The sequence below is a fragment of the Salvelinus namaycush genome, chromosome 37 (assembly GCF_016432855.1).
Source record: "Salvelinus namaycush isolate Seneca chromosome 37, SaNama_1.0, whole genome shotgun sequence".
NCBI lineage: Eukaryota > Metazoa > Chordata > Actinopteri > Salmoniformes > Salmonidae > Salvelinus > Salvelinus namaycush.
The window spans coordinates 23,366,087-23,392,276 of NC_052343.1; the positions used below are offsets into that span (position 1 = coordinate 23,366,087).

General features: G+C 47.7%; 1 pseudogene; it reads right to left on the bottom strand.

The window, feature by feature from the left end:
- LOC120030910 overlaps window positions 1–26,190 on the bottom strand; it is a 46,272-nt pseudogene that overhangs the window by 17,163 nt on the left and 2,919 nt on the right.

Sequence of the window (26,190 nt, forward strand, 5' to 3'; positions counted from 1 at the left end):
TTGAATGTACCTATCATCTTGAATCCACCTGTCATCTTGAATATACCTATCATCTTGAATGTACCTATCACCTTGAATCCACCTATCATCTTGAATCCACCTATCATCTTGAATCCACCTATCATCTTTACATTTACATTTCAGTCATTTAGCAGACGCTCTTATCCAGAGCGACTTACAAATTGGTGCATTCACCTTATGATATCCAGTGGAACAACCACTTTACAATAGTGCATCTAAATCTTTTAAGGGGGGGGGGGGGGGTTAGAAGGATTACTTTATCCTATCCTAGGTATTCCTTAAAGAGGTGGGGTTTCAGGTGTCTCCGGAAGGTGGTGATTGACTCCGCTGACCTGGCGTCGTGAGGGAGTTTGTTCCACCATTGGGGTGCCAGAGCAGCGAACAGTTTTGACTGGGCTGAGCGGGAACTGTACTTCCTCAGAGGTAGGGAGGCGAGCAGGCCAGAGGTGGATGAACGCAGTGCCCTTGTTTGGGTGTAGGGCCTGATCAGAGCCTGAAGGTACGGAGGTGCCGTTCCCCTCACAGCTCCGTAGGCAAGCACCATGGTCTTGTAGCGGATGCGAGCTTCAACTGGAAGCCAGTGGAGAGAGCAGAGGAGCGGGGTGACGTGAGAGAACTTGGGAAGGTTGAACACCAGACGGGCTGCGGCGTTCTGGATGAGTTGTAGGGGTTTAATGGCACAGGCAGGGAGCCCAGCCAACAGCGAGTTGCAGTAATCCAGACGGGAGATGACAAGTGCCTGGATTAGGACCTGCGCCGCTTCCTGTGTGAGGCAGGGTCATACTCTGCGAATGTTGTAGAGCATGAACCTACAGGAACGGGTCACCGCCTTGATGTTAGTTGAGAACGACAGGGTGTTGTCCAGGATCACGCCAAGGTTCTTAGCACTCTGGGAGGAGGACACAATGGAGTTGTCAACCGTGATGGCGAGATCATGGAACGGGCAGTCCTTCCCCGGGAGGAAGAGCAGCTCCGTCTTGCCGAGGTTCAGCTTGAGGTGGTAATCCGTCATCCACACTGATATGTCTGCCAGACATGCAGAGATGTGATTCGCCACCTGGTTATCAGAAGGGGGAAAGGAGAAGATTAATTGTGTGTCGTCTGCATAGCAATGATAGGAGAGACCATGTGAGGATATGACAGAGCCAAGTGACTTGGTGTATAGCGAGAATAGGAGAGGGCCTAGAACAGAGCCCTGGGGGACACCAGTGGTGAGAGCACGTGGTGCGGAGACAGATTCTCGCCACGCCACCTGGTAGGAGCGACCTGTCAGGTAGGACGCAATCCAAGCGTGGGCCGCGCCGGAGATGCCCAACTCGGAGAGGGTGGAGAGGAGGATCTGATGGTTCATAGTATCAAAGGCAGCCGATAGGTCTAGAAGGATGAGAGCAGAGGAGAGAGAGTTAGCTTTAGCAGTGCGGAGCGCCTCCGTGACACAGAGAAGAGCAGTCTCAGTTGAATGACTAGTCTTGAAACCTGACTGATTAGGATCAAGAAGGTCATTCTGAGAGAGATAGCAGGAGAGCTGGCCAAGGACGGCACGTTCAAGAGTTTTGGAGAGAAAAGAAAGAAGGGATACTGGTCTGTAGTTGTTGACATCGGAGGGATCGAGTGTAGGTTTATTCAGAAGGGGTGCAAAAGATCATCAAAGGTAAGGGAATATTTATGATGTAATTTCGTATTTCTGTTGACTCCAACATGGCGGAGAAATGTTGTTTCTATCTGAGCGTCGTCTCAGATTATTGCATGGTATGCTTTTTCCTAAAGTTTAAAAAAAATCTGACACAGCGGTTGCATTAAGAACCAGTGTATCTTTAATTATATGTAAAACATGTATCTTCATCAAAGTTTATGATGAGTATTTCTGTTATTTGACGTGGCTCTCTGTAATTACTCCGGATATTTTGGAGGCATTTCTGAACATGGCGCTAATGTAAACCGAGATTTGTGGATATAAATATGCACATTATCGAACAAAACATAAATGTATTGTGTAACATGATGTCATATGAGTGTCATCTGATGAAGATGCTCAAAGGTTAGTGATTCATTTTATCTCTATTTCTGTTTTTTGTGAAAGCTATCTTTGGCTGGGAAAAATGGCTGTGTGTTTTTTGGATTTGGTGGTGATCTAACATAAATATACACTGCTCAAAAAAATAAAGGGAACATTAAAATAACACATCCTAGATCTGAATGAATGAAATATTCTTATTAAATACTTTTTTCTTTACATAGTTGAATGTGCTGACAACAAAATCACACAAAAATGATCAATGGAAATCAAATTTATCAACCCATGGAGGTCTGGATTTGGAGTCACACTCAAAATTAAAGTGGAAAACCACACTACAGGCTGATCCAACTTTGATATAATGTCCTTAAAACAAGTCAAAATGAGGCTCAGTAGTGTGTGTGGCCTCCACGTGCCTGTATGACCTCCCTACAATGCCTGGGCATGCTCCTGATGAGGTGGCGGATGGTCTCCTGAGGGATCTCCTCCCAGACCTGGACTAAAGCATCCGCCAACTCCTGGACAGTCTGTGGTGCAACGTGGCGTTGGTGGATGGAGCAAGACATGATGTCCCAAATGTGCTCAATTGGATTCAGGTCTGGGGAACGGGCGGGCCAGTCCATAGCATCAATGCCTTCCTCTTGCAGGAACTGCTGACACACTCCAGCCACATGCGGTCTAGCATTGTCTTGCATTAGGAGGAACCCAGGGCCAACCGCACCAGCATATGGTCTCACAAGGGGTCTGAGGATCTCATCTCGGTACCTAATGGAAGTCAGGCTACCTCTGGCGAGCACAAAGAAATGCCACCCCACACCATGACTGACCCACCGCCAAACCGGTCATGCTGGAGGATGTTGCAGGCAGCAGAACGTTCTCCACGGCGTCTCCAGACTCTGCCACGTCTGTCACATGTGCTCAGTGTGAACCTGCTTTCATCTGTGAAGAGCACAGGGCGCCAGTGGCGAATTTGCCAATCTTGGTGTTCTCTGGCAAATGCCAAACATCCTGCACGGTGTTGGGCTGTAAGCACAACCCCCACCTGTGGACGTCGGGCCCTCATACCACCCTCATGGAGTCTGTTTCTGACCGTTTGAGCAGACACATGCACATTTGTGGCCTGCTGGAGGTCATTTTGCAGGGCTCTGGCAGTGCTCCTCCTGCTCCTCCTTGCACAAAGGCGGAGGTAGCGGTCCTGCTGCTGGGTTGTTGCCCTCCTACGGCCTCCTCCACATCTCCTGATGTACTGGCCTGTCTCCTGGTAGCGCCTCCATGCTCTGGACACTACGCTGACAGACACAGCAAACCTTCTTGCCACAGCTCGCATTGATGTGCCATCCTGGATGAGCTGCACTACCTGAGCCACTTGTGTGGGTTGTAGACTCCGTCTCATGCTACCACTAGAGTGAAAGCACCGCCAGCATTCAAAAGTGACCAAAACATCAGCCAGGAAGCATAGGAACTGAGAAGTGGTCTGTGGTCACCACCTGCAGAACCACTCCTTTATTGGGGGTGTTTTGCTAATTGCCTATAATTTCCACCTGTTGTCTATTCCATTTGCACAACAGCATGTGAAATGTATTGTCAATCAGTGTTGCTTCCTAAGTGGACAGTTTGATTTCACAGAAGTGTGATTGACTTGGAGTTACATTGTGTTGTTTAAGTGTTCCCTTTATTTTTTTGAGCAGTGTATGTTGTGTTTTCGCTGTAAAACATTTAAAAAATCGGACACGATGGGTAGATTAACAATATGTTTATCTTTCATTTGCTGCATTGGACTTGTTAATGTGTGAAAGTTAAATATTTAAAAAAAATATTTTTGAATTTTGCGCGCTGCTTTTTCAGCGGAATGTGGGGGGGGGGGGGTTCCGCTAGCGGAACACGTGTCCTAGATAGGCTAAATGCTACAACCTGTTACAACTTAAACAATCAAAATGTATGCTGTCATACAATACACACATGTACACACTCTGTACCAGTTGAGGGTTCCTTTGGGGCTTCACCCACTAGAGAAACAGATGAAGGTATGATGGTCCCTGAGCTCAGAGGAATCTCTAGGGGAGGGGCTTCTATCCACACCTTCTGAGGAGGGTCTGAGAGGGGAGGGGGGAGGAGGAGAGATATATATATGGGTGAAGGGGAGGGAGTTACAGAGAAGAAGGGGGAGAGAGAGAGAGGGGAGTGTGTAAGGGAGAGAGAGACTGGGGAGGGAGAGAAAGAGAGAGAGAGAGGAGGGAGAGGGCGGGAAAGAGTGAGGAGGTTATTGTTATAGTTATAGAAAGCACACATTGCTATTGTTTGGGATTGGGATTGTTACTGTACAATGCATAGTTATGTTCTGGTTGGGAAAAGTTTGTTCAAGGTTGTACTTGTCATTGTCATTCAATAGAGATTCACAACAACCATTAGGGTTATAGGGTTGTTGTTGTCATAGTTCTATCCAGAGACCCACAGAAAACAATGAGGTTGGTGGACTGGCTCTTGGAGAAGCATGTGCCCTTGTTGAAGGTCTCACAGGTGAGGGGCAGCCCGTTCTCCTCCCGAGAGACAACATGGGTCAGGTTAGACCTGGTTCTCTTCCCCCCGTGGTCTCCCTGGCGACAGGAAAGGACACGTGACAACGTCAGGAAGAGACAGGAAGTTCTAGTGTCCCTGAACATTTTCCTTGGAGATAAATACACAGTAAGCTGCTCACAGGAAATACAATAATAATACTGTTTTGATGATGGAAATTAGCTTTGTGGCTCTCTAACTCTTGTGCTCTACTTACATTGTGCCTGGTCCCTGATAATAAACAAACAAATAAATCACATTCATATGCTTCTTCCTGCTGGCAAAACCCATAATACATTGAATCAAACACCCATTTGCTCCTGTATGATGCTAGTCATGTCTGTTTTGCACCCCGGGTTTTAGGCTTTTATTGAGATGATTAGTGCAAAAGCCTTTTCCAGAGAGAAACAGACACAAGAAGGAACGCGTTCACAAAGAACCACCACTGAGGTGTCAGTCTTTATTAACCCTCAGACATATTCAGGCACATTAAAGCTGGATAGAATGCAGCTGTAAATGCTAGATCAAATTAAAAGTATTTCTCCAAATGAACAAAGAGCCGGGATAATGGTTCTCTCAACTCCCATGTCAGCTTTTATTCACTTTTATCTCATTAACATACTCAAAAGCCGAGAGAGAAGAATACAGGGACACTTTTTGAGGCTTCACTCATTGGCAAAGCCTTTTGTAGCATTTTTTTTAAATATTTTTTTTTATGTCAGTTGAGAACAAGTTCTCATTTACAACTGCGACCTGGCCAAGATAAAGCAAAGCAGTGTGACAAAAACAACACAGAGTTACACATGGGGTAAACAAACGTACAGTCAATAACACAATAGAAAAGTCTATATACAGTGTGTGCAAATGTAGTAAGATTAGGGAGGTAAGGCAATAAATAGGCCATAGTGGCGAAATAATGACAATTTAGCAAATAAACACTGGAGTGATAGATGTACAGAAGATGAATGTGCAAGTAGAGATACTGGAGTGCAAAGGAGCAAAATTAAATAACAATATGGGGATGAGGTAGTTGGGTGGGCTATTTACAGATGGGAAATGTACAGGTACAATGATCGGTAAGCTGCTCTGACAGCTGGTGCTTAAAGTTAGTGAGGGAGATATAAGACTCCAGCTTCAGTGATTTTTGCAATTCGTTCCAGTCACTGGCAGCAGAGAACTGTATGGAAAGGCAGCCAAATGAGGAGTTGGCTTTGGGGTTGACCAGTGAAATATACCTGCTGGAGCGCGTGCTACAGGTGGGTGCTGCTATGGTGACCAGTGAGCTGAGATAAGGCGGGGCTTTACCTAGCAAAGACTTATAGATGACCTGGAGCCAGTGGGTTTGGTGACGAATATGAAGCGAGGGCCAGCCAACGAGAGCATACAGGTCGCAGTAGCGGGTAGTACATAGGGCTTTGGTGACAAAACGGATGGCACTGTGATACACTACATCCAAACCTGACTGAAGCAAGGGCTATATCTGTTCTTAGTTCTACATTTTTTAAATGGGGCATGCTCATTTAAGATGGTGAGGAAAGCACTTTTTAAGAATAACAAGGCATCCTCTACTGACGGAATGAGGTCAATTTCCTTCCAGGATACCCGGGCCAGGTCGATTGGAAAGGCCTGCACGCTGAAGTGTTTTAGGGAGCGTTTGACAGTGATGAGGGGTGGTCGTTTGACTGAGGACCCATTACGGATGCGGGCAATGAGGTAGTGATCGCTGAGATCCTGGTTGAAGACAGCAGAGGTGTATTTAGATGTCAGGATGTTATCTATGAGGGTGCCCGTGTTTACGGATTTAGGGTTGTACCTGGTATGCTCCATGATCATTTCTGTGAGATTGAGGGCATCTAGCTTAGATTGTAGGATGCCGGGGTGCATATCTTAACCATATCCTAATATAGACTGAGTAGTGGGTCTTTGTTCAGAGCGGAGAGAGAATGAAGAACAGATACAACGTGGTCAAGGTGGAAACTACACGGGGAAGAATAATATGTGTTCTTTCAGAATCTAAGGCTTCTCTCACAGATGCTTGTCATTGGGCACTCGAGATGTACAAATCAGACTGTCTGAGTGTGTATTGACCTCTGAGGTGTAGTTTCAAAGGTAATTTTCAATACAATTTAAGATACATAAAGAAGCCACAGCAGGCAACCAATACATGTACCGAAATTACAGATGGTTATACACAAAAAATCTAAGAGTTGTTTCCGTTGTGGTCCTCTATTGGTAGGCAAAGGCACTATAAAGGGAAACCTAGCCGCGAACTGCCCAGGGACACGAGTCGCCGAGGAACGCGAGCCTACCAGACGAGCTAAATGCCTTTTAAAATAATTTGTATTGTCGTTTTTATTGTTTCCTTTTACGATATAACAACAATGCACCCAGACTCCCCGCCCTCACCCCGCCATGCCACAGCCCCACTCCAAGATGGACCAAATAAAAAACAATGTTGCAACGTAACTAAATGCGGAAAACTCAGGGGGCGTGAACACCCCCCAAACGCACCGCACACACAAAATAGAAAAGAAAACAAACTTTTCATTTTTCACCCAAACCCCCCCCCCCCCCATAACAACTATTACAACAAAAGGAACATTTAAATAATAATTATAATTATAATAAAATAAATCCCTACCCCAACCAGTCATCTATGTATGTCTGTAGTCTATCAGGCCATTACATATTGTTTTCACTTTCTATCTCGAGTTTACCATTCATTTTATAAATCAATCTTTCATATGAAGCTGTTTCTGCCAAGGCCACATACCATTCCTTATAAGAGGGAGGATCCTTCTGGGAATTTGTTGTTGTTTTGTTCTACCTTAAGCAAACAATCTCTAAGCTGGAGATACCTCCAAAAGTCTTGTTTCTGTAAATTATTCTTGGACCTTAGCTCTTCAAAAGAGGTAAAAGTGTTTTCTTGATACAGACAACCAATATTCTTTATCCCCTTTCTATACCAATCTTTCCAGAAAACCATGTGTCCATCTTTTTTCAATTTAGGGTTGTTAAATAACGAAGCATAGCTTATCAAGAAAAGTGAAGATCTCTCTCTCTCTCTCTTATGAATCTGGCTCCATATATTTTTAGTATGAGACATTATTGGATTCTGGGGTCCCACCTTTTGTTGACTCAAATAATGTGATGCTCCGAATGGGGCGTTAAGTTCCTCTTCCATGTCCACCCAGATTGGCCTAGTCGAGTTCTCAATAAAGAGAGAGACTATTTGGGAAGCTACAAAGGATACTTGACACAATTGCATGTTAGGGAGCTTTATTCCTCCCTTCTCAGTCTTTGCCTGTAATATAACTAGTTTCATCCTGGCCTTTTTACCGGCCCAAACAAACTCAGTAATAATTTTGTCTATGGGATTTAAAAGTATAGACAGGTATGAATAGTGGTAACATGCTGATGACGTAATTCAGTTCAGGAGCTATGACCATCTTTATAACCTGTATCCTACCCCATAATGAGATTTGCAGTGTATCCCAGCTCTTAAACTGGAGTTGAATTTTGTTCAATAGTGGGTCAAGATTTTCATAAATCATGTTCTCCAGACCAGGATTTAACACCATCCCAGGTACCTCAAGTTTTTAGGGACCCATTGAAACCTCCAGCTGAGGAGGTAATTTCTCAGACAACGTTTTGATAGAGATATTGCTTCAGATTTGGTCCAGTTTACTTTATAGCCCGATATCTCTGAGAATGCATTTACAAGGTCCATTAAAGGCAGTATGGAGAGTTGGAGGTCTGATATTATTAGTAATATGTCGTCTGCATAAAGCAGTAGTTTATTCTCCCTACCTCCCATATTAATCCCTTTGATTGACTGACGCAGCCTAATGGCTTTGGCTAATGGTTCTAATGCTATAATAAATAGGAGGGGCGAGAGACAGTCACCTTGTTTCGTGCCTCGTCCTACAGAAAATGGAGATGATCGTAGTCCGTTAGTGACTACTGTGGATTTGGGGTCATTGTACAGAAGTTTAATACTATTTTGAAAGCCCTGTCCAAATCCAAATGTATTTATAGTATAATGCAGATAGCCCTCCATATCAAAGGCTTTCTCTGCATCTAGGGATAAGGCTGCCACTGAAGTATCCAAATATTTTGCCTACCAGATGACATGCAATAGGCGTCTAAGATTATCAGATGAAGTTCTGCCTTTCACAAATCCCCCCTGATCTGGATTTATGATTTTCTTAATGATATGATTCACCTTCATAGCCAGAATTTTTGTAAACAATTTTCTATCACAATATATCAAAGAAATTGGATGATAGCTCCCACACCCATGGGGATCCTTTCCCTTTTTGAGGAATAGGGTGATTACTGCATCACTCATAGAAGGTGGGATCTCACCTGTGTCAATCGATGTGTTAAATGTTTTCAATATTTCTGGGCTAAGCTGCTCTGCAAACCTTTTATAGAAATCACTGGGTATCCCATCCAACCCTGAAGTTTTACCACTGGGTGCTTGTCTTGTAGTTTCGATCAATTCCGCCAAAGTAATAGGGTGCTCGAGCCAGATCTTGTCTTCCTCTGTTAATTTAGGAAGGTTTAGATTCTGAAAGAATACCTCTGCTTTTTAAGGACCGTCTGAAGTATAAAGTTCCTGATAGAAGTCTCCAAATACATTGTTTATTTCTTTATGATTGGTAATTAGCTTGCCTGTCTTATTTCTGATTCCACCTATTTGCCAATCTGTTTCTCTAGCTTTCAATTGACTGGCCAACAATTTTCCTGCCTTTTCACCAGATTCGTACCATCTCTGCTTCAGCCTGTACAGGGAATATTCCGCTTTTTTACTGAATAAAATATTCAGCTCGTATTTGGTTTTCGTCAGATTTACCAGATAAATGTTGATAGGATTTGACCAATATTCCCTCTCCAGCATTTTAAGCTCTGTTTCAAGTTTATACATTTTCTGTTTATCTAGTTTGTTAATAATAGTAGCGGATTGTTGTATCATTACTCCGCGTATGTACGCTTTAAAAGCTTCCAAGACATGTACCTGTTTCGCACTATTGTTGTTTGTTTCAAATACTATCGTAATGTGTGTTTTAAGGAATTCACAAAACACCTTGTCCTGTAAGAGGCTGGTGTTCATTCGCTAATATTTACAATTTTCTCTTTCTTCTCCTATTCCAACAGTCAGATCAATGGTTGCATGATCTGTTATAGCCATCGTGCCTGTAACGGCAGCCTTCCTCCTCTTCGTCTGAAGAGGAGGTGTAGCAGGGATCGGACCAAGACGCAGCGTAGTTGGTGCTCAACATATTTAATAATACGAACTGTGAACACTACAACAATACAAAAATAACAAAATGTGGCAAACCGATACAGTCCTAGCTGGTGCAGAGAAAACACAGAGACAGGAAACAACCACCCACAAACCCCAACACAAAACAAGCCACCTATATATGATTCCAATCAGAGACAACACAAAACACCTGCCTCTGATTGAGAACCATATTAGGCCAAACATAGAAACAGACAAACTAGACACACAACATAGAATGCCCACCCAGCTCACGTCCTGACCAACACTAAAACAAGCAAAACACACAAGAACTATGGTCAGAACGTGACAGTACCCCCCTCCTGAGGTGCGGACTCCGAACGCACCCCCTAAAACTCTAGGGGAGGGTCTGGGTGGGCATCTGTCCGCGGTGGCGGCTCCGGCGCTGGACAAGGACACCACTCCACCATTGTCTTTGTCCCCCTCCTTAGCGTCCTTTGAGTGGCGACCCTCGCCGCCGACCTTGGCCTAGGAACCCTCACAAAGGGCCCCATCAGACTGAGGAGACAGCTCCGAACCGAGAGGTAGCTTAGGACAGAGAGGTAGCTCAGGACAGAGAGGCAGCTCCGGACTGAGTGGCAACTCCAGGCTGAGTGGCAGCTCCGGACTGAGTGGCAGCTCCGGACTGAGTGGCAGCTCATGACTGGAGGGCAGCTCATGACTGGAAGGCAGCTCATGACTGGAGGGTAGCTCATGACTGGAAGGCAGCTCATGACTGGAAGGCAGCTCCTGACTGGAAGGCAGCTCATGACTGGAGGGCAGCTCTGGCAGCTCCTGACTGGCTGGCAGCTCTGGCGGCTCCTGACTGGCTGGCGGCTCTGGCGGCTCCTGACTGGCTGGCGGCTCTGGCGGCTCCTGACTGGCTGGCGGCTCTGGCGGCTCCTGACTGGCTGGCGGCTCTGGCGGCTCCTGACTGGCTGGCGGCTCTGGCGGCTCCTGACTGGCTGGCGGCTCTGGCGGCTCCTGACTGGCTGGCGACTCTGGCGGCTCCTGACTGGCTGGCGGCTCTGGCGGCTCCTGACTGACGGACGGCTCTAATGGCTCGGGACAGACGGGCGGCTCAGATGGCGCTGGGCAGACGGATGGCTCAGATGGCGCTGGGCAGGCAGGCAGCTCAGACGGCGCTGGGCAGGCAGGCAGCTCAGACCTGCTGAGGCGCACAGTAGGCCTGGTGCGTGTTGCCGGAACTGGTGGTACCAGTTTGTAGACACACCCACCTCAAGGCTAGTGCGGGGAGCAGGAACAGGGCACACGGGACTCTCGAGGCGCACTATACACCTGGTGCGTGGTACCGGCACTGGTGGTACCGGGCTGAGGGCACGCACCTCAGGGCGAGTGCGGGGAGAAGGAAAAGTGCGTACAGGGCTCTGGATACGCACAGTAAGCTTGGTGCGTGGTGCCGGAACTGGTGGTACCGGGCTGGAGACACGCACCACAGGGAGAGTGCGTGGAGGAGGAACAGAGTTCTGGAGACGCACAGGAAGCCTGGTGCGTGGTGTAGGCACTGGTGTTACTGGGCTGGGGCGAGGAGGTGGCGCATGATATACCGGACCGTGAAGGCGTACAGGAGCTCTTAAGCACCGAGCCTGCCCAACCTTACCTGGTTCAATGCTCCCCGTAGCCAGGCCAGTGCGGCGAGGTTTTTGCCTGCCTCAATAACGACACCTTTTGCCTATACCCTACCTGTACTTTAGCCTATCGGATTTCCTGTTTTCTACCTATTGCCTGATCTCCCGGACTACATTACTAGCCTTTTCTCTGCCTGTACTGTTGTCCTTTTGGACCCCTGTGTATGACCTTCTGCCTGCCCCTGGACCCAGCTACCTGCCTCCTCCTGTGGTCCTTTACAATAAACACCTGCTGCACCCTGTGCTTGAAACCAGCTCTCTGTCTCCCCTTGTGTTCATTACAATTTGGGGCATAAATATTTCCCAATATTACATTTTGTCCTGAAATCTTTACAAGTAAAATCAAGTTTCGTCCCTCTTTGTCCTTAAACTCTTTTTCCACTTGAACATGTATACCTTTGGAAAATAGAATAGAATAGAAACACCTATTTTTGGGGGTTGAATGTATTATGGTAAGCACTACCCACCCATCTGTCTCCCACCCTAGGAGTATCCGTTTCCAGTAGGTGGTTCTTGGAGCATAATCACATCTGAGTGCACCCACTGTATGTTTTTTTTCAGCCACATCTTCGCCAACTTTTGCAATTTTCTCTTCAAGATTTTTGTTCAATTTGCGAATCACTCTCACATTTGACCAGCTGGTGGACCTGTCCATCCGGTTGGATAACCTGCTGGCTACCCGCGGACGTCCAGATCGGGGTCTGTCGATTCCATCCCCCAGCACCACAGATCCAACGCCCATGGAGCTGGGAGGTGCTGCACGTAGGGCGACCGGAGGAGGGGCCGGTCCATGCACCATCTGTGGCCGCAGAGGGCACATTGCCGGTCGGTGCTGGAGAGGTTCTTCTGGGAGTCGAGGCAGCAGGCAGGGCACTCTTGTGTCACCCCAAGTGAGTCAGCACCAAATCAAATCAAGTTTATTTTATATAGCCCTTCGTACATCAGCTAATATCTCGAAGTGCTGTACAGAAACCCAGCCTAAAACCCCAAACAGCCAGCAATGCAGGTGTAGAAGCATGGCGGCTAGGAAAAACTCCCTAGAAAGGCCAAAACCTAGGAAGAAACCTAGAGAGGAACCAGGCTATGAGGGGTGGCCAGTCCTCTTCTGGCTGTGCCGGGTGGAGATTATAACAGAACATGGCCAAGTTGTTCAAATGTTCATAAATGACCAGCATGGTCAAATAATAATCAGGAATAAATGTCAATTGGCTTTTCATAGCCGATCATTAAGAGTATCTCTACCGCTCCTGCGGTCTCTAGAGAGTTGAAAACAGCAGGTCTGGGACAGGTAGCACGTCCGGTGGACAGGTCAGGGTTCCATAGCCGCAGGCAGAACAGTTGAAACTGGAACAGCAGCAAGGCCAGGTGGACTGGGGACAGCAAGGAGTCATCATGCCCGGTAGTCCTGACGCATGGTCCTAGGGCTCAGGTCCTCCGAGAGAGAGAAAGAAAGAGAGAAGGAGAGAATTAGAGAGAGCATACTTAAATTCACACAGGACACCGGATAAGACAGGAGAAGTACTCCAGATATAACCAACTGACCCTAGCCCCCCGACACATAAACTACTGCAGCATAAATACTGGAGGCTGAGACAGGAGGGGTCAGGAGACACTGTGGCCCCATCCGATGATACCCCCGGACAGGGCCAAACAGGAAGGATATAACCCCACCCACTTTGCCAAAGCACAGCTCCCACACCACTAGAGGGATATCTTCAACCACCAACTTACCATCCAGGCTCACCCAGAGCCCTCTGTTGCACACATGTTTGTGTATATTAATTTTCCTGAGTTTTCCCTGCATTCCTAGCATAAGGCGCTCGTAGATTCAGGCGCAGCTGGGAACTTTATTGACAGATCATTTGCCCATAGTTTAGGGATCCCTATTGTTCCAGTGGATATGCCCTTCCCAGTTCACGCCCTAGATAGTCGACCTTTGGGGTCTTTCTCCTGCGTTTCACGTGGTGCTGGGTATACCCTGGTTGGCCTGTCATGACCCCACTATTTCGTGGCAACGGAGGGCTCTCACGGGGTGGTCACGAGAGTGCTCGGGGAGGTGTTTAGGGGTTTCCATCGGTGCGACTACGGTGGAAAGTCCAGACCAGGTCTCCACCGTGCGCATCCCCTCTGAATATGCCGATTTGGCTCTCGCCTTCTGTAAGAAAAATACGACTCAATTACCACCCCATCAACGGGGGGATTGTGCGATAAATCTCCTGGTAGACGCAGCACATCCCAGGAGTCACGTGTATCCCCTGTCACAAGAGGAGACGGCGGCTATGGAAACATATGTCTCCGAATCCCTGGAGCAGGGGTACATTCGGCCCTCCACTTCACCTGTCTCCTCGAGATTCTTTTTTGTGAAGAAGAAGAATGGAGGTCTGCGCCCGTGTATTGACTATCGAGGCATCAACCAGATCACGGTGAGGTACAGTTACCCCCTACCTCTCATAGCCAGTGCGATTGAGTCAATGCACGGGGCGCGCTTCTTCACAAAATTGGATCTCAGGAGCGCTCACAACCTGGTGCATATCCGGGAGGAGGACGAGTGGAAGACGGCATTTAGTACCACCTCAGGGCACTATGAGTACCTCGTCATGCCGTACCGGTTGATGAATGCTCCATCAGTCTTACAGGCCTTTGTAGACGAGATTTTCCGGGACTTGCACGGGCAGGGTGTAGTGGTGTATATCGACGACATTCTGATATACTCTGCTACACGCGCCGAGCATGTGTCCCTGGTGCACAGGGTGCTTGGTCGACTGTTGGAGCATGACCTGTACGTCAAGGCTGAGAAATGCCTGTTTTTCCAACAGTCCATCTCCTTCCTCGGGCACCGTATATCCACTTCAGGGGTGGAGATGGAGAGTGACCACATTACAGCCGTGCGTAATTGGCCGACTCCCACCACGGTAAAGGAAGTGCAGCGGTTTCTAGAGTTTGCCAACTACTACCGGAGGTTTATCCTGGGCTTTGGTCAGTTAGCGGCTCCCATTACCTCACTGCTGAAGAGGGGACCGGTGCGTTTGCAGTGGTCAGCTGAGGCGGATAGGGCTTTTGGTCAGCTGAGGGCTCTGTTTACCTCGGCTCCCATGCTGGCTAATCCGGATCCCTTTTTGGCGTTCATAGTGGAGGTGGACGCGTCCGAGGCTGGGATAGAAGCAGTGCTCTCTCAGCGCTCGGGTACGCCACCAAAGCTCCGCCCATGTGCCTTCTTTTCGAAGAAGCTCAGCCCGGCGGAGCGAAACTATGACGTGGGGGACCGGGAGTTGTTGGCTGTGAAGGCATGGAGACATTGGCTTGAGGGGGCTAAACACCCTTTTCTCATCTGGACTGACCACCGCAATCTGGAGTACATCCGGGTGGCGAGGAGACTGAATCCTCGCCAGGCAAGGTGGGCCATGTTTTTTACCCGTTTTGTTTTCACCCTATCCTACAGACCAGGTTCCCAGAATGCGAAGGCAGACGCACTGTCCCGGATGTATGACACAGAGGAGAAGCCCATGGATCCCAATCCCATACTCCTGGCCTCTTGCCTGGTGGCACCGGTAGTGTGGGAGCTGGATGCCGACATCGAGCGGGCGTTACGTACAGAGCCCTCTCCCCTCCAATGTCCAGCTGGGCGTCTGTATGTTCCATCTGCTGTCCACGACCGTTTGATCTATTGGGCCCATACTTCACCCTCCTCTGGTCATATGGGCATCGGTCAGACAGTGCTCTGTCTTAGTGGGAAGTACTGGTGGTCCACTTTAACTAAGGACGTGAGGGTTTGTGTCTCCTCCTGCTCGGTGTGCGCCCAGTGCAAGACCCCTAGGCACTTGCCCAGAGGGAAGTTACAACCCTTACCCGTTCCACAACGACCGTGGTTGCACCTGTCGGTAGATTTCCTGACAGATCTTCCTCCATCACAGAGTAACACCACGATCTTGGTCGTTGTGGATCGGTTTTCTAAGTCCTGTCGTCTCCTCCCTTTGCCCGGTCTCCCTACGGTCCTACAGACTGCGGAGGCCCTGTTTACACACGTCTTCCGGCACTACGGGGTGCCTGAGGACATAGTATCTGATCGAGGTCCCCAGTTCACGTCAAGGGTCTGGGGGGCGTTCATGGAATGTCTGGGGTCTCGGTCAGCCTTACCTCGGGTTTTCACCCCGCGAGTAACGGGCAGGTGGAAAGAGTGAACCAGGATGTGGGTAGGTTTCTGCTGTCCTATTGCCAGGACCGGCCGGGGGAGTGGGCGGCGTTCGTGCCCTGGGCAGAGATGGCCCAGAACTCGCTCCGCCACTCAGAGATGGCCCAGAACCACGCTCCACTAACCTCTCCCCCTTCCAGTGCGTACTGGGGTACCAGCCGGTTCTGGCGCCTTGGCATCAGAGCCAGATCGAGGCTCCTGCGGTGGATGACTGGTTTAGGTGCGCTGAGGAGACATGGGACGCCGCTCATGTGCACCTTCAGCGGGCCGTGAGGCGCCAGAAAGCCTGCGCAGATCGCCACCGCAGTGAGGGACCAGGTCTGGCTCTCGACCTGAAACCTGCCCCTCCACCGGCCCTGCCCGGAAGCTGGGCCCGCGGTTTGTGGGGCCATTCAAAGTCCTGAGGAGACTGAACGAGGTATGTTACAGGTTACAGCTTCCCCCCGATTATCGAATTAACCCCTCATTCCATGTGTCTCTCCTCAGGCCGGTGGTGGCTGGTCCACTCCAGGAGTCTGAGGTGCGGGAGGTTCCTCCGCCCCCCTCTGGACATCGAGGGAGCCCTGGCATATGCAGTTCGATCCATACTGGATTCGAGGCGTCGGGCGAGGGGCCTTCAGTACCTCGTGGAGTGGGAGGGGTACGGTCCGGAGGAGAGATGCTGGGTGCCGGTGGAAGACGTGTTAGACCCATTGATTCTGAGGAAGTTCCACCGTCTCCATCCGGATCGCCCTGCGCTTCGCCCTCCGGGTCGTCCCCGAGGCCGGTGTCGGTGAGCTGCTGGAGCCGCGTGTCAAGGGGGGGTACTGTCACGACTTCCGCCGAGGTCGGTCCCTCACCTTGTTCGGGCGGAGTTCGGCGGTCGACGTCACCGGTCTTCTAGCCATCGCTGATCCATCTTTCATTTTCCATTGGTTTTGTCTTTATTTTCTCCACACCTGCTTTTCATTATCCTATTACATGTTCATGTATTTAACCCTCTGTTTCCCTCATGTTTGTTGTGAGGGATTATTTCTATGTTCAGTTTGGTTCATGATGGCTGGTTTTTCGACGGGTGCTGCACCCGTGCGTAATATTTACCGTTGGTTATTGGTCAAGTGTATTTGTTTACCTTGTGCCTTTATTTTTTGAGTAAAGTACGTTGCTCACTCATTTTGCTCTCCTGCGCCTGACTTCATGCAAAGTTTTAAGTTTTTAAGATTTTATTATTACTGGTTATGTATGTGGGATGCTCCACCACTACAAATGCTGTGAATAGCGTGTGTAAACTAATGCCCATGTGCTCTCCATTAGAAATGCCTGTGGCAGCATCCCCACCAAATCCTGCTGCTGAGGATGAACCACTGTCTACAGACCCTGCTGACTGGCCTTCAGTTCTGACTGACAGAATTCGGACACAACTAGTTTGCAGAGGACCAGGTGAGCTACCACCTAACTTTGTTTCCCCAAGGAATGAAAGCCATTGAAGAAGTTGCCACCACCAGTATTTCTGGAAGACCTTGGTGAGCTGTGAAAAAATCCCTAGAAGTTGGTTGGTGTATTCTGATAGAAATAAATCAAATCAAAGTTTATTTGTCGTTTGCGCCGAATACAACAGGTGTAGACACAATGCAGATAGCCCGGTTAGCCAATGTGCGGGAGCACTGGTTGGTCGGCCAAATTGAGGTAGTATGTACATGAATGTACCGTATAGTTAAAGTGACTATGCATATATGATAAACAGAGAGTAGCAGCAGCGTAAAAATAGGGGTTGGGGAGGGGTTGGAGGGGGCCACACAATGCAAATAGTCCGGGTAGCCATTTGTTCACCTGTTCAGGAGTCTTATGACTTGGGGGTAAAAACTGTTGAGAAGCCTTTTTGTCCTAGACTTGGCACTCCGGTACCGCTTTCCATGCAGTAGTAGAGAGAACAGTCTATGACTGGGGTGGCTGGCGTCTTTGACAATTTTTAGGGCCTTCCTCTGACACCGCCTGGTGTAGAGGTCCTGGATGGCAGGCAGCTTAGCCCCTACCCTCTGTAGCGCACTACCCTCTGTAGTGCTTTGCGGTCAGAGGCCGAGCAATTGCCATACCAGGCAGTGATGCAACCAGTCAGGATGCTCTCGATGTTGCAGCTGTAGAACCTTTTGAGGATCTGAAGACACATGCCAAAACTTTTTAGTTTCCTGAGGGGGAATAGGCTTTGTCGTGCCCTCTTCACGACTCAGACTTGGATGGCATAGAGCTTGCACAGGAACGGAAGAACTTGCCTGACCTGCCATCGAAGACCATGACCCTGCTTGAGCTGATGATATTCATACATGAAAGGGAGCTATCAGAAATGCATCCAAATTTGTGGACTGCTCTCAGAATCTGTCTTACTCTTCCAGTGACCGTAGCTGAAGCAGAGAGGAGCTGTTCAAAGCTGAAGCTCATCAAATCCTGCCTGAGGTCCACCATGTCACAGGAACGCCATAGTGGCCTTGCTCTCATCAGTATTAACCATACAATTGCTGGGCAGATTTCTTATGATGATGTTTATTTTATTTATTTTTTCACCTTTATTTAACCAGGTAGGCAAGTTGAGAACAAGTTCTCATTTACAATTGCGACCTGGCTAAGATAAAGCAAAGCAGTTCGACCCATACAACAACACAGAGTTACACATGGAGTAAAACAAACATACAGTCAATAATACAGTAGAAAAATATGTCTATATACAATGTGAGCAAATGAGGTGAGATAAGGGAGGTAAAGGCAAAAAAAGGCCATGGTGGCGAAGTAAATGCAATATAGCAAGTAAAACACTGGAATGGTAGATTTGCAGTGGAAGAATGTGCAAAGTAGAAATAGAAATAATGGGGTGCAAAGGAGCAAAATAAAAAAATACAGTAGGGGAAGAGGTAGTTGTTTGGGCTAAATTATAGATGGGCTATGTACAGGTGCAGTAATCTGTGAGATGCACTGACAGCTGGTGCTTAAAGCTAGTGAGGGAGATAAGTGTTTCCAGTTTCAGAGATTTTTGTAGTTCGTTCCAGTCATTGGCAGCAGAGAACTGGAAGGAGAGGCGGCCAAAGGAGGAATTGGTTTTCGGGGTGACCAGAGAGATATACCTGCTGGAGCTCGTGCTACAGGTGGGTGCTGCTGTGGTGACCAACGAGCTGAGATAAGGGGGGACTTTACCTAGCAGGGTCTTGTAGATGACCTGGAGCCAGTGGGTTTGGCGACGAATATGAAGCGAGGGCCAGCCAACGAGAGCGTACAGGTCGCAGTGGTGGGTAGTATATGGGGCTTTGGTGACAAACCGGATGGCACTGTGATAGACTACATCCAATATATTGAGTGGGGTATTGGAAGCTATTTTGTAAATTACATCGCCGAAGTCGAGGATCGGTAGGATGGTCAGTTTTACGAGGGTATGTTTGGCAGCATGAGTGAAGGATGCTTTGTTGCGAAATAGGAAGACAATTCTAGATTTAACTTTGGATTGGAGATGTTTGATGTGAGTCTGGAAGGAGAGTTTACAGTCACACCCAGGTATTTGTAGTTGTCCACATATTCTAAGTCAGAACCGTCCAGAGTAGTGATGCTGGACGAGCGGGCAGGTGCAGGAAGCGATCGGTTGAATAGCATGCATTTAGTTTTACTTGTATTTAAGAGCAGTTGGAGGCCACGGAAGGAGAGTTGTATGGCATTGAAGCTTGTCTGGGGGGTTGTTAACACAGTGTCCAAAGAAGGGCCATAAGCATACAGAATGGTGTCGTCTGCGTAGAGGTGGATCAGAGACTCACCAGCAGCAAGAGCGACATCATTGATGTATACAGAGAAGAGAGTCGGCCCAATAATTGAACCCTGTGGCACCCCCATAGAGACTGCCAGAGGCCCGGACAACAGGCCCTCCGATTTGACACACTGAACTCTATCAGAGAAATAGTTGGTGAACCAGGCGAGGCAATCATTTGAGAAACCAAGGCTATCGAGTCTGCCGATGAGGATGTGGTGATTGACAGAGTTGAAAGCCTTGGCCAGGTCAATGAATACGGCTGCACAGTATTGTTTCTTATCGATGGCGGTTAAGATATCGTTTAGGACCTTGAGCGTGGCTGAGGTGCACCCATGACCAGCTCTGAAACCAGATTGCATAGCGAGAAGGTGCGGTGGGATTCGAAATGGTCGGTAATCTGTTTGTTGACTTGGCTTTCGAAGACCTTAGAAAGGCAGGGTAGGATAGATATAGGTCTGTAGCAGTTTGGATCAAGAGTGCCCCCCCCCCCCCCCCTTTGAAGAGGGGGATGACCGCAGCTGCTTTCCAATCTTTGGGAATCTCAGACGACACGAAAGAGAAGTTGAACAGGCTAGTAATAGGGGTTGCAACAATTTTGTCAGATAGTTTTAGAAAGAAAGGGTCCAGATTGTCTAGCCCGGCTGATTTGTAGTGGTCCAGATTTTGCAGCTCTTTCAGAACATCGGCTGACTGGATTTGGGAGAAGGAGAAATGGGGAAGGCTTGGGCGAGTTGCTGTGAGGGGTGCAGTGCTGTTGACCGGGGTAGGGGTAGCCAGGTGGAAAGCATGGCCAGCCGTAGAAAAATGCTTATTGAAATTCTCAATTATAGTGGATTTATCTGTGGTGACAGAGTTTCCTATCCTCAGGGCAGTGGGCAGCTGGGAGGAGGTGTTCTTATTCTCCATGGACTTTACAGTGTCCCAGAACTTTTTTGAGTTTGTGTTGCAGGAAGCAAATTTCTGCTTGAAAAAGCTAGCCTTGGCTTTTCTAACTGCCTGTGTATTGGTTTCTAACTTCCCTGAAAAGTTGCATATCACGGGGGCTGTTCGATGCTAATGCAGAACGCCATAGGATGTTTTTGTGTTGTTTAAGGGCAGTCAGGTCTGGAGAGAACCAAGGGCTATATCTGTTCCCGGTTCTACATTTCTTGAATGGGGCATGCTTATTTAAGATGGTGAGGAAGGCATTTAAAAAAAATAACCAGGCATCCTCTACTGACGGGATCAGGTCAATATCCTTCCAGGATACCCGGGCCAGGTCGATTAGAAAGGCCTGATCGCTGAAGTGTTTCAGGGAGCGTTTGACAGTGATGAGTGGAGGACGTTTGACCGCTGACCCATTACGGATGCAGGCAATGAGGCAGTGATCGCTGAGATCTTGGTTGAAAACAGCAGAGGTGTATTTAGAGGGCAAGTTGGTTAGGATGATATCTATGAGGGTGCCCGTGTTGACGGCTTTGGGGTGGTACCTGGTAGGTTCATTGATCATTTGTGTGAGATTGAGGGCATCAAGCTTAGATTGTAGGATGGCTGGGGTGTTAAGCATGTCCCAGGTTAGGTCACTTAGCAGCACGAGCTCTGAAGATAGATGGGGGGGCAATCAGTTCACATATGGTGTCCAGAGCACAGCTGGGGCCAGAGGGTGGTCTATAGCAGGCGGCCACGGTGAGAAACTTGTTTTTAGAGAGGTGGATTTTTAAAAGTAGAAGTTCAAATTGTTTGGGTACAGACCTGGATAGTAGGACAAACCTTTGCAGGCTATCTCTGCAGTAGATTGCAACACCGCCCCCTTTGGTCGTTCTATCTTTTCTGAAAATGTTGTAGTTAGGGATGGAGATTTCAGAGTTTTTGGTGGTCTTCCTAAGCCAGGATTCAGACACGGCTAGGACATCCGGGTTGGCAGAGTCTGCTAAAGCAGTGAATAAAACAAACTTAGGGAGGAGGCTTCTAATGTTAACATGCATGAAACCAAGGCTATTACGGTTACAGAAGTCATCAAAAGAGAGCGCCTGGGGAATAGGAGTGGAGCTTGGCACTGCAGGGCCTGGATTCACCTCTACATCACCAGAGGAACAGAGGAGGAGTAGGATAAGGGTACGGCTAAAAGCTATGAGAATTGGTCGTCTAGGACGTCTGGAACAGAGAGTAAAAGGAGCAGGTTTCTGGGGGAGATAAAATAGCTTCAAGGTATAATGTACAGACAAAGGTATGGTAGGATGTGAATACAGTGGAGGTAAACCTAGGCATTGAGTGATGATGAGAGAGAGATATTGTCTCTAGAAACATCATTGAAACCAGGTGATGTCATCGCATGTGTGGGTGGTGGAACTGAAAGGTTGGATAAGGTATAATGAGCAGGGCTAGAGGCTCTACAGTGAAATAAGACAATAAACACCAACCAGAACAGCAATGGACAAAGCATATTGACATTAAGGAGAGGCATGCTTAGCCGAGTGATCATAAGGGTCCAGTGAGTAGTGAGGTTGATTGGGGTCACGGCCATTCAGACAGCTAGCCAGGCCATGGGTAGCAAGCTGGCAGAGGATGGAGGTCTGTTTTTAGCCACCTCGTGCGTTTCCGTCGGTAGATTAGTGGGGTTCCGTGTGGTAGAGGGGATCAATCCAATTGGCAAAATAGATATAGTTATAGTGACCCAAGAAAATTGTCCGATATACCTATTCAGATAGCAGCCGATAAGACAGCTAACGATTAGCGGGCCGCAGATGGGCGTTCAGGTTACGTCGCGACGGAGGGGCCAGTTGGACTCCCTTGTGTAGATAACGTCGGTAGTCTAGTCGTGAAGCCCCAGGAGTGGCTGATGGAACTCTCAGCTGGCTAGCTCCGGAATAATTGATGTTTGCTCCGGGACCGACGTAAGCCAATAGTCACTCGGATAGCAGCTAGCTAGCTGCAAGATCCAGGTGTAAATGTCCAGAGCTTGCGGTAGAAATCCAGGGATATGGAGAGAAAATAGGTCCGGTATGCTCTGGTCTGAGTTGCGTTGTACAAAACTGCCGATAGCTTTTCGAGCTAAAGGATAGCTGATGACCGCCAACCGTGGTTAGCTGAATACTAACGTTAGCCAGTGAACTGGCTAGCTTCTGGCTAGCTTCTGGCTAGCTTCTGTAATTGATGTAATTGATGTAATTGATGACTTTGCATCAAGGAAGGCAAGAAAGGGTTTAGATGACAGTTGTGCAATTTAGTTTGTGTGTTTCTTGTTTGAAGTTCAATAGTGTAATAATAAGGTTCTCTTTATAAGTGTGTTATTCTGTTTGTGTATTTGTTTGATATAGGATTTGTGCAATTTAGTTTTATTTGTGTTTTTTGTTAACAATAGGGTAACAGTGTAATAATTGGATTATCTTTCTATTTGTATTTATATACTACCATTTGTTTCTATTTGTCTTTGTTACCTTTTTTTGATATTGACGAGTCTTATTTTTGTATATATTTTTATATTTATATAGTTTTGAATGTTGTGCTTATTTATTTGTTTTGTTCCAAATGTCTGAATAAAAATGACAGTTAGTGCAGAATGGTGCTTTTTTGTGTGTGTGTGTGTGTGGGGGGGGGGGGGGGGGGGTAAAAAGTGTGTGTCGAGGTAAATGGGGGCCCCTACCTCTTCCACATTGACCACGGTGGTGTTGAGTTCCCTGAAGCCCAGCCACCAGCGGATGTGTGTAGGTTTAACAGCACAGGGTCACCTACTCCCCCTCTCTCGCCTCGAACGACCCCTGCACCATCACCTTCTTTGGCTCAACTGAAACACACACACACGCACTCACGCGCGCAACCAAGCACGCACGCGCACACACACACACACACTCACACATACACATACACAGTAAATTCAGTCAATAAAGTGCTCTGTGTCAGGATCAATATTTTATAGCAAGGATGGAAAGACTGGATTTGAAGGTAAAGGAAGAAGTAAAGAAACCATTTCTAATCCATCAACATCACTTTATGAAGTCTTGTCCTCTCCTGAGGTTTTCCATCCATTTCAAACCCATACTAGTTACCAAAACCTGTCTATATTCAGCTATACCAGGAGGGATCTTAACTGGAACAGAAGAAGTGCAGCTGAGCAGTAAGCCCTGAGGGGCTGCAGTAATGCAGTAAGACAGACTGAGCAGGCAGACATGGATGCATCATATCATGTATGATTGTATGTTACACACGGGACACAGGCAGACATGAGGGCTAAACTCTTAGACAGTGTGTTAGGTTACACACATGCCTTAGGGCGACGCAGGCATATCCATAACACAAAACTAAGAGGAGAGAGAGAGTGATAGAAAGAGAGATACATTGAAGGGTCTGCAACTCATTTTCGATGTGTGTGAGGCGTGAATAGGAATAGCTAGGAGGTAACATGGCTTTTGTGTGGGATAGGAGAGGAAGAAGAGAGCGGTTTAGACCGTTGACTGACGCAGAAAGACTGCAAGTGTTGGCGTGAAGGAAGAGTTGGTGTGATGCGAAGGAAGTTTCATTCTCTTTTTGTTTTCCAGTCATGGTAGTAGAGAAATCTCCTATGCAGTGAAGTGAAAATGTATCATTTATTACCTGGCATTACTATCACCACAGAAAGTGCCGGCTTTATTGCCTTTGGATTGTGCATTGAAGCGATTCAGTTAAATTAGCTCACTGCAAAAGACCAAGCTGGGATTCAAATGAGTTTCTGTGTGAAATATGGGCCCGGGTCATAATTGCCATTAGTTTCACTAATGATATTGATATTAGAGTTTGTGTTAATGCAGAATTTGTTTCAGTATTGGAGCTAGGACTAATGTTAATGTCATTGGGATGAATGTTATTGAAAATAACTTTAATGATTGGGTTAGCAAACATTTGAATAAACACAAACATTCCATAGCTTTTGTGTGTCTGTGTGTGTGTTCTAGCATTCAAGTGCATGTATCTCTTAGCAGTCGGGGATTCACAGAGGACAGTGATCTTGAGGCTGTCGGACAGAGGGACAGGGGTCACCTGGTTGACGCTTTCACAGCGCAGCTCGGCCTGGTTGTCCTGTGGTTTAACCTGCAGGGTCAGGTAGCTAATGGCCCGTCGTGACTCTGTGTCCACCTCCCAGCTGGTGGAAATTACCTCCCCATTCTGATCCACAGGACAGAACTATAAGTTAGTAATAAGCAGAGGACAGGACAGACTAGAGGTTATTCACTAACATAATGGGTGACTGACTGGCTGCAGTAGGAAGGGAGTGAGTTCTGAAAGAGAGAGTTCAGAAGTAGAAGATGGAGAATACACCAAAAACTACTGATTCTAAGCTTTAGCCGAGTGTAGTCTATGTACCTTGGTCCAGTGTAGGGTGGCCAGTGGATTCCCTCCCTGGGACACACAAACCAGCTTCAACATGGTCCCCCTCTTCACCAGGCCTTCTCTGTCCAGGCCCTGGATTACTGGATGCTGGGGTGGGACTGATGTTGAGAGGGAAAGAGAGAGATGAAGCAACATCTTGGGAAAGAACGGCAGAAAGTGAGGAGAGAGGAAGAGAGGGAGCAATAGAAAGAGAGAGGGGGAGATTAAGCACCAGAAACAGAGAAGATGACAGAAAGAGAGGATAGAGAGGGTGAGAAATATGCACTGGGATGAGCGGACACTTGGCTTTATGAGCAAGGGAGCATCATCTCTATTTGTTGAGACAGGGCCAATAAATGGGTAACATTTACCCTGACTGCAGAGTAAGGGCTCTAGCTCTGATGAAAGCATGAAGTATTAAGGGAGCAGCCGGCTGGATCGACTCCATAAAGCAAAATAACAGATGTTTAAACAGTAATAAAGCAACGTTTGGAAATATGAATATATTACAGCCTCCCTGAATAAAATATACAGCGTAAAATAAATTAGGGGAGGGCCAGCCTTTGTTATTGCTGCAATGAGTTTGGGTACTCAGGCAGTGCAGGCGGCTGTATGTGGACCCTGGGCCGGCGTGACAAATTGCTACCTCACTAACAATCTGGCTGGCTGAAAATGGACACGGTGCTCCAGGCTTTGATGGGCTGGCTTGCTGAGTAAGGACTACATTAGCACTTACTGTGGAAAAGATGTTGTTTCATACAGAGTGGAGAGAGAGAGAGAGAGAGACAGAGAGAGAGACAGACAGAGAGAGAGATGGAGAGAGAGACAGACAAAGAAAGAAAGAAAGAGGGAGGGAGGGAGGGAGGGAGGGAGGGAGGGAGGGAGGGAGGGAGGGAGGGAGGGAGGGAGGGAGGGAGGGAGGGAGGGAGGGAGGGAGGGAGGGAGGGAGGGGTGTAGAATCATTTCCAGTTCTGGACGGTGGTTAGTGTAGGAGATAGAATCGGACAGTGTCTAATTCAGAGGGAAATAGATAGAGACAGTATTTCATATGGACGGCTGTGGATAATATGGCGTGGGTGAAACGAAAACAAGGAGTAGAATGGGAATGTTCACCATTGAGTGTCTTCAGTAACAGTAGCACTTAATCAGAAGCTGATTTAGACCTGGGACAGAACCAGGTGGGTGGACTCCAGAACAATCATTTACTGAAATTGATCTACAAAATGTTGAGGAACAACTAAAACTAGCAAACAATACGCTGGGTTGCCATATTGTTTCAAAGATATACTGTTTACCCAAACAAGACAAAGGGTAAACAAGGAAACGGTCCTTTGAGATGTACAATCACCCACCCCTATTATGTTGTGTACTGTAGTTCCTACACCGTCGGAG